Source organism: Triticum aestivum, chromosome 2B (genome assembly GCF_018294505.1).
Source record: "Triticum aestivum cultivar Chinese Spring chromosome 2B, IWGSC CS RefSeq v2.1, whole genome shotgun sequence".
In the NCBI taxonomy this organism is placed as follows: Eukaryota; Viridiplantae; Streptophyta; class Magnoliopsida; order Poales; family Poaceae; genus Triticum; species Triticum aestivum.
The window spans coordinates 4,993,882-5,003,273 of NC_057798.1; the positions used below are offsets into that span (position 1 = coordinate 4,993,882).

Sequence of the window (9,392 nt, forward strand, 5' to 3'; positions counted from 1 at the left end):
TTTTTTAATGCTTGGATAGACAGATGGATTAAACTAGGTTTTTTTAGTAACGCTTTGGATAGATAGATGGATGGATGAATATCTGTTAGGGTTAGAAATAGGGTATATTTGGTAATACAAATTTTTAGAAAAAAACTAGTTTTATAAATTTTTAGTAAATGTAGGTCTTTTGAATCAGCATAATATAGTTTAGTTGATAGCTTATATGGTTTCACTAAGTCCTAAAATCAGGATAATAATATTTTTGTTTATATTTTGTTTGTGCAAAAATCAAGGAGCCCCTGCATCATCCCCGCCGTCGTCCTCGTCACCGACCCCCTCCGACCTCGAGGTGAGACCAGCCAAATTCCCATGTCGATGATGATGCAGATATTTTGATAGATGTAGTAGAGTAGTAGATGAGTAGCCGTGACAATGCGATGAAGCTAGTTTTTAATGTTCTTTCAATACAACAGAATGTAGATTATTTGCATGGAATAGAAAATTTTGAATGCAGGTCTTTCAAATATGATGGATATTTAGACATGTGATATGTAGTGCTGTGTACTACTAGTGCTTGCCCAAGTGGTCTGTGTTTGCAGGGAACACCTCCGAGTGTCCTATGTTTTGCCAGAGTGTTGATTAATTTCCATTCCCGCAAATTTCAGACGCTCGATATGTCCTTTTTAGCAAAGGTCATGCCGGATTTTCCGCGAATTTTGGCATGACTTGTGCTAGAATATGTAGGAAATGTCGAGTGGCCCGGATTTTCTAGAAAGATAATTAAACGACATTTCATGTTCACTTTAAATCCATAGAGGCTCCAAACATGACAGTCAAAAAATCAGTGAGGGAGAGTCTCCATCATATATGAGAGAAGAAGAATCCCGACTGTTGTCATGGGGTAACCTTATTCTTCATTTGAAGGTGCTAGACATTTTGGTGTAATGCACTTTCAGATGAAAGTAGGAGCTTCCACCACCGACAGTCGCAAATGTCAGAGAGGAAGAACCCTGATTGTTGTCGTGGGGGTCGCTTATCCTTTGTTCCCGTGTGCTAGACATTTTGGTGTAATGCACTCAGGGATGAAGGGAGGAGCGACCATCACCGATGGTCGAATATATAGACCACGTGAGCTGAGAGTTTTCAAGTAAAGACTTGACAGACCAATAGTCAACCCGTGATGAATGAACATAGGAAATGTCTGACGACGACAATAGGATCCTGGAGTGCGACTACTGCGGCGACGACTAGGGTCTGTGCGACATGCCTCACCCGGAAGACAGTCAGCCCTTTATAATTAAGCTCGACGGGACCTTCGATGTTGAAATGGTATGCAATGACGACAAGTCATTTTTCGTAATTAAGCATGACTTCTGCTTCTTCAACGTGTAATTTCCGTCTTTTAAAATTCGACTAGTGCATCCCCTGCCATGCAAGATGTTATGTCTTGGAGAACTGGATTTCAAAGATCATGAGAATATGGAGATAAAGAGAGTTCACGTCAGGACCCATCATGGTTATGCTTTTTTCGTAAAGCTATACAATGCGGGGAGCTACTCCCATTTTGGTCGCTCGAATTGGGAAGCACTATGCAAGGCGTATGGTTTTGAGGAGGGTATGCATATCATCTTCGATCTTGGTGATCCTGAAGATGACATCGACGAAGATAATATCGACATTTGGGTCGATGTTGATACGCTTCCACTTCTACCTCTATCTGAGTTTCTCAGACATATTTATTAAGTAATTTATATGGTTTATTTAAAAATAGTTAACATCTTATTTCCATTGTTCAAAACATGTACGGAAAGTGGTAGACAAAACCTACTACAGTTATGGGTCTGAGCTAACTTGCGAGGAGATAAATCATTTTGTTTCATGGATTAATGATGTTGAGACTTTTAAGATGAATAAGTATCATATCCCTCCCAAGTTATTCTCAATATGTGCCACTAGTCCATGTGTTGAACTACGATAACATCCATCGCGATATCATGCTAAGATTTTTCCTATTGTGTCACCAGTGCATTTTTTGCATATATTTTTCTTAAGCTAAACTACATTTTGCTAATTAAGTATGTTAAACTCCCGGCGGATTGTATACCTAGTCTTATGCAAATGATAGGTGACATGAGAATTGTTAGCTTACAGCTAAGGCCTACGATTCACTGCAGTGCATACACGATTCATTGAAGAGATGTCATCCTCACAATCAAAGAGTGGAAAAAAGTTCTGATTGATCATAGAGAACTACTTGGGGGCAACATCAAGCGCAACGCACAAATGGGAGACATGTTCATCTGTATTCTCCCATAATGGAGAATCAAGGGTTTACCTGTTTTATGCTATTTTACCTTCGAGAGAGTAGCGGGGCTTAGGTACTTATGTGCTACATTGTGCTAGAATGATGAGCTAGTTCTCATATGACTATGATGATGATGAGTTGGATTAGTCTACCAATTCAACTTTTGGTCACATGAATCTAATTCATGTTTCTTCCACCTAATGATATAATAACTCAACATGATCATAATGAAATAACAATCTCTTAATTGCTACTATATCAAAATTTGTATAAGGATGTACAAATACAAAGGAAATATGCAGCATTTTTTCCAGGAACTAATAGTAGTAACGAGGGGAGTGATTTTAGCAGCAGCGAGCACTTACCAGCAGCATGTCTTACTAACAAACGCTACTGCTACCTACAGATATCAGTAGCGCGGGAAAAACGCGCTACTGCTAAAAGTTAGCTGTAACGCCGTAGCACTAGGGCGCCCACCAGCGCTACTGCTAGGCCTTTTATCTGCGCTACTGCTAGGCTTTTCCCTAGTAATGATGGGTCCTTTATCATCATGTATTTATACCTAGCTAGGCGGGGGAAATGACTGGCCTAATGATCCTAGCTTGGCCCTGTGATTAGCATCTTATATCTCATATTGAACACTTAAGCAGCCAGCCTTCATTTGACTTGGTGGTCAATGCATGAACGTACACCTACTCCACATGATATTATACCGTCACGTAATCAGTGACATCATCATTATTTAACATATGGTTCCACTCTAACCAAAAGTCGCAATCATATAAAATATACTCCCTATGTAAAGAAATATAGGAGCGTTTACATCACCACTTTAGTGATCTAAATGTTCTTATATTTTTTATAGAGGGAGTAGTACATATAAAAAAATAAAATAAAATAACAAAGATAAATTAAGACAACCCTATTTTTTGGGCTCGCCTCTACACATTCGTTTGTCCATATAAGCAAGAGTAAGTTGTACTAGCTCGTTGCTAGCCACGACAATAACATTTTTGTCTTTTCAAATTGCTATTGGTTTTAAGCTAACACTTGACATGTTAGGTTAGAGCAACTCTAGCGGATTTTGCATATCTTGCTCCATCTATAGTAATCAACAATATGGAAGCTAGAGGGCAAAACCTCTACACCAACAGAATCATAGTGCGCTCATTTGTCTCCATAATTTTTGGAGGATGCTCCAAAAGATGGGGAGCAGTCTCCGTATTTGAAGAATGTGGGGGCCTATTTTGCAGGACGCCCCAAATCAATCAACGCGTGAGAGTGAAGTTTTAACCCTATCTTCGTCCTATGTTCTCTTCAGTTTGTCCCCAGTTCTCTGAGTTTCTCCTGTGTTCATATTCTCTCAAGTTTAGTGACATAGCCCCAAATGCACCTTTTCCCACAAGCAAGAATCTACCAAATTAATGGCATTTGCGCATTTTGCTTGCGGCCCCAACATTTCATCCTCGCTCTTCCCGTTTCCTAACACCCACTGCCTTCTGCCCATGGCTACAAATGCCTGTCAGTGACACAGGTACACGGCCCAAGCCCTAGCCACCTCCCACTAGATCCAGTGCCACAAACCCTTTCCATCTGTCGCATCCCTAGTCCCCCCCTCTCTGGCATGTGTCACAATGCCTCATACTGGCTCAACTGCCCCGGGGAGCAGAACATGCTCCAGCTGGTGGCGTAGGGCGGTGGGGCATGATCGCCATATTCCTGTGGATCCTGCACCATCATCGGCCCCACCTACACCCTGTTCTCGTACTACCATGATGCTGAGGACGAGGATGTGTCCCAGGAATATGACCCCATCCTTGACGACATCCCTGTCCCCATCGATGAGACATATGAGCTAAACCAGTATTCTTTGCCGCTCCAACTGTCTGTGACGAGGATGCCCGCCACGGCGATGAGCAGTAGCGGCGCCAGGAAATGAAGGTTGGGTATTCATCCAATTTTTTTTGTCGCTCTAAATGTAGTATATGAACCAAACAACACAACACTAGCAATATATGAACAAAACAACACGAGCATAACGGCAATAGCAATATTTCAATGTATCAGACCATAACGACATGAATACATAAGTACCTTTTGATTGATAAAGTGATGATATCCTTCTTACAATATAACTTTGCGGTCGCCTTTTTGGAAGAGATTGATGACATCTTCATCCTTCACTTGATTGAAAAATTCTCTCTCAACAAATGTAACCAAACAATTGTTCAAATATTCATCACCCATTTTGTTCCTTAGCTTATTCTTCACATGGCTCATTGAAGAGAACACCCTTTCAACACTAGCAGTAGCTAAGAAGCTTGTAAACAATATGATATGTTTCATGCTTGCTTGTCTCAACAAGCATAACTGAAAGCTGACACCGATTTTTCAGGTTTTGAAACCTTTCATCTCTACGCACATTAATAACATACATGTTTAGTTGCCATGGAAGTCTTGCCAGTTCATCACTTGTAAAATCAGAAGCATAAAACTTTGTAGCAAGCCTAACCAACTTATCTTGGTCATAAGCAGCAAATAGATGAAGTGGACAGAATGCTGCCATGCAAGAAAGTAGCTCCGTGTTTACCTCATCAAATCTGCCATTCAGCTCACTGATTTGCCTATCAATGACACCCAGAAACATATCAACCTTGAAGCGGTGGTAATTGATCACACCATTACATAAACCCCTTCTAGGCCGGCCAACGGGAAAGTAAGGACCCTCCATATCAACAACTTTGATCTTATGCTTTGTACAAAAAGATGTGACCTTTGTGAGAAAATCATCCCATCCAGCATCGGTCCTCAAAGCCTCCAAGTAATACTTTGTGTCACCAACAAGCTCAATAGCATGAACAATATCTTCGTCTTGCTTTTGCAAAGCTCTACACAACTCATCTGTGTATCCAAATATTTCTTGCATCAAGTGTGCCATGAAAACAAACTCAAATGATCGAAATATTGTCTCTATGGATAGAGCCGCTTGTATCCAAATATTCCTTGCATCTTATGTCTCTGTACTCAAAATTATGTTTCTTTGGTTGACATGCCCCCAACTCGATGTATCTCCTTCTAACTCTATCCTGGTCATTGACATTGTACCTAGAGATGGGGATCCATTTCCCCGGATCTGGCTCAAGTGCTTCCAAATCTACTTCAAATTGAACTTCATCATTTGCTTCATCATCTTCTATAATTGGGGCTGGGGAGCCACTCTCAGGTTCTGTGTGACTATCATCCGGTTCATGTGCTTGCACTAGTGCCAGTTGCAGATTGCTCTCAACATCAGGAGGAATGCTACTGCTGTCAACTTCAACATCAGGAGGATTTGGTGTAGATGTGGAAGTTCTTTTATTTGCCTTTGAAGCTCTTTCCCACAATGCAACAATGCTAACACCCTTCTTCTTCATCTATGATACAAGATCAGAAAAAGATAGATTAGCAATCTACCAAAATATACACTCTGAAAATTGGTAGGTTAAAAATTAGAATATCAAAATTTCAATCTAGCAACCTGGTCGTCCCACCAAACTAGATGTAGTAGCAGTAATGTGTACTAGGAAGAAGCAAGCAACCCGCTCTGCTGGTCGCTCCAGCAAACTACATTAAAATAGCAAAACTGCAGTCTAGCAAACTAGTGCCCAGATACTAAATTAGGAAGTGGCTGGCCTTAAGAGCGATTGCAGATTTGCTATTTGTCCGGATACTAAACGCCAGCAAACTAGTACTAGTACTCATTTTAATCTGTAGTTTTGTACGCTATAGGAACTGCCGAACTGGCTGGGGGCTGGCCTTCTTACTTTCTTAGGGGGAGAGATCAAGAGAACTAGAGAGAAAAGACATGGACAAGGAGAATAGAACCTGGACGCCGGCCGCCGGCGGCTCCGCTTGCTGCTGCTCGCCGTCGCTGCCGCAGCAGGCGCTAGGTTAGGTTGGGGAACGAACGACCGAGTGGGGACTGGGGAATGGATTCGGGTCGAGGTCAAACGAATCAGCGAAACGAGGTGCCGAGGTGGTCAGCCGTGTTGGACTTGCTGTGTGGGCTGCGGTACTGGTGGGCTGTAGGCTTGTGGGTCGCCGAATAATACATATAATAAATTTTTTGGGCCAAATCTTTGGTATTAGCGATGAGCCCTATCGGCTCTAAGCTGCCCCCCCCCCCCCCCCCCCCATGCTAAAAAAAAGCTGCCCCCTGACGACGTCACATGTCAGGAGGTGCAACAGACAAGCTGTTGGACTCCAACTCTGACCTCAACCTCGACTCCGACAACAACAATGAGTCTGAGTAGATGGCAGCTACCCCAAAGTCTGCAGTAATTAGCAGTATCGACTAATTATGTATGTATGTGTGTGTATACACACACGCACGCACATGAACCTTTGCGTATATATGTACCCAAACTAGTAGTATGCAGTTTATTCTATGAAAATGTCATTACCCCAATTTTATGAGAACTATCTATTTGCAACGTTGCTGTCAGTGTTATTCAAAATGCATCTATTAGAATTAGAAATACCGAGTTTCTGAAAAAAAGGAAAATAGAGAAAAACTATGGAGGCAGCGTTATGAGCACTCACACGCGATGTTGTCTTGTCTCATACTCCCTCCGTCCCGAATTACTCGTCAGAGAAATGGATGAAATGGATGTATATAGAACTAAAAATACGTCTAGATACATTCATTTATGCGACAAGTAATTCGGGACGGAGGGAGTATGTACTAAGGAGTTGTTAGAGAGAACCCCTTATATGCTGGTCCCAAGTCTCAATCCTCTTCCAATCTTCTTGTGGGACTAGATTTTACACATGAAGTGACACCGTAAATAGATCTTTGAAAATGTCCAGTAATTTATTTGTCAATGTATTCTTTTTTTTTGCAGGTGAATTGGTCTATATATGATCTACGTCTCTCCAAGCAGCAAGCAGCCAACAAATTGGTTATTTTATCACTGCACTTCCAGGGTCCAGGCTGCTGGCCATGGAGATGGAGGGCTGGTTAATAAGCCCTCTGGTTTCATTGGCATATCCGCGGTACTAGCCCTCTGGTTTCTCATATTCTTTGGTGGCAAGAGAACCCCCAAGAAGAAGTAAGTGCCTCCCGGGCCGTGGACTCTCCCGATCATCGGAAGCCTCCACCACCTCGTCGGTGACCTCCCACACTGCAGGATGATGAAGATGTCTCGCCAGCATGGGCCGCTGATGCACCTCAGACTAGGTGAGTTCCCAACGGTGATCGTCTCCAGCGCCAAGACAGCGGCACTGGTTATGAAGACCAACGACCTCGACTTCGCAAGCCGGCCCCGCAGTCCGTTGCAGGATATCATGAGCTGTGGCGATATGGGCATCATCTTCGGCCTCTACGGGGATCGGTGGCGCCAGATGCGCAAGATCTGTATCGTGGAGCTTCTCAGTTCCAAGCAGGTGAGGCGTATGGAGGGCATCAAGGCCAATGAGGTAGGTGACCTCCTCCATTCCATGGCCACCGCCGGTGCTACCGTAAATGTAAGCGCGAAGATGGCAACACTCAGCAGCAATGTCGTGACGCGTTTTCGGCGGCAAGTTCACACGGCAGGATGACTACCTCCACGAGCTAAGCAAGGTGAACGAGCTTATGGGCAGCTTCTGCCTCGTGGAACTTTTCCTGTCATCACGGCTGGTGCGGTTGCTCAGCAATGGTGAGCACCTTATGAGGAGCAGCTATGACCGTATCCAGCACATCATCACTGAGATCATTGAGGGGCGCAAGGCTGCGTGAGCTGCCGGTGGCCATGCCCGCAGCACCAATGATGAGGACTTACTGGACGTACTACTCAGGCTGCAGGAAGATGACTCGTTGACCTTCCCTCTAACTTCAGAGATTATCGGAGTCGTCATTTTTGTGAGTACTTTTTCCTCAAGAATCTACAATAATCTTATTGATTGGGGATTTCGTTGAAAATTTTGATGTTGACTTCAATCATTTTTCAACACATGGGCTCAACTAATATAACGACATAAAAGATATAGAGTAGATGGACCATGTCATGCCATGAAGCAATTTACAATTTTATATACTATACGTCATATGCATCATCAGATTCTTGGCACGCAGAGTCAAAATAAATCCCGAATAGATTGGTACTACTGGTACTTTTGTAGGTGAAACGATTTATGTTTGCATTTACACATACACAGTGGTTCATCCCATAGGACATATTTTGTTTCAACTTAATATTTTTCTCTTTAGAATATAAATCGTAGATACCCATCGTTGTTTACAGGATATATTTGGCGCTGCCACTGAGACCACCGGAACTGCAGTGGAGTGGGCTATGTCAGAGCTATTGAACAACCCTGAAGGAATGGCTAAAGCACAACAAGACGTCCGGGAAGTGCTAGGCCAAGGTCGACATGTCATCAAATGTACCGACCTCAGTGAGCTCCGATACATGCAGATGGTCATCAAGGAGGTGTTAAGGTTGCATCCTCCGGCTCCGTTGCTCGTCCCCAGAGAGACGAGAGAGGACTGTGAAATCATAGGCTATAACATGCCTAAAGGCACTAATATCTTTGTTAATGTCTTTGCAATTTCTCGGGATCCCAAATATTGGGACAACCCCAAAGAGTTCAAGCCGGAGAGGTTTGAGAACAGCAATGTCGAATATTATGGGACGCATTTTGAATTCACTCCTTTTGGGGCTGGGTGAAGGCAATGCCCTGGGATATTGTTTGCCATGTCGACCGTGGAGATTGTCTTGGCAAACCTACTCTACCACTTTGACTGGGTGCTTCCTGGAGGGGCAAGTGCAGAGTCAGTGGATATGTCTGTGAAATTTGGGGTCAGTGTAAGGAGAAAATTGGACGTGCAGCTGATAGCCATTCCATATAAACGTTCCAAGGCTATCTCGATATAGACATGGTAATGCATATGCATATAACGACACCTTTACTGAACCAGGATGCCTGTGTTGCCCTGTATCTCTATACATTACTGTAATAAGAATAAGGCTCTCATTGGAAAAGTTGCACTATCAAACTATTTTCAACATTTATTCCAAGTGACATTAGCTATGTAAAGAATTATCTCTGTATAAATATTTACAAGTACCTCTATGCAAAAAGG

At 42.9% G+C, this 9,392-nt stretch overlaps 1 pseudogene; it reads left to right on the plus strand.

Moving 5' to 3' along the window:
- The first annotated feature begins 7,309 nt into the window (after positions 1–7,309).
- Positions 7,310–9,183, plus strand: LOC123039836 (desmethyl-deoxy-podophyllotoxin synthase-like; annotated as a pseudogene).
- Positions 9,184–9,392: the final 209 nt, after the last annotated feature.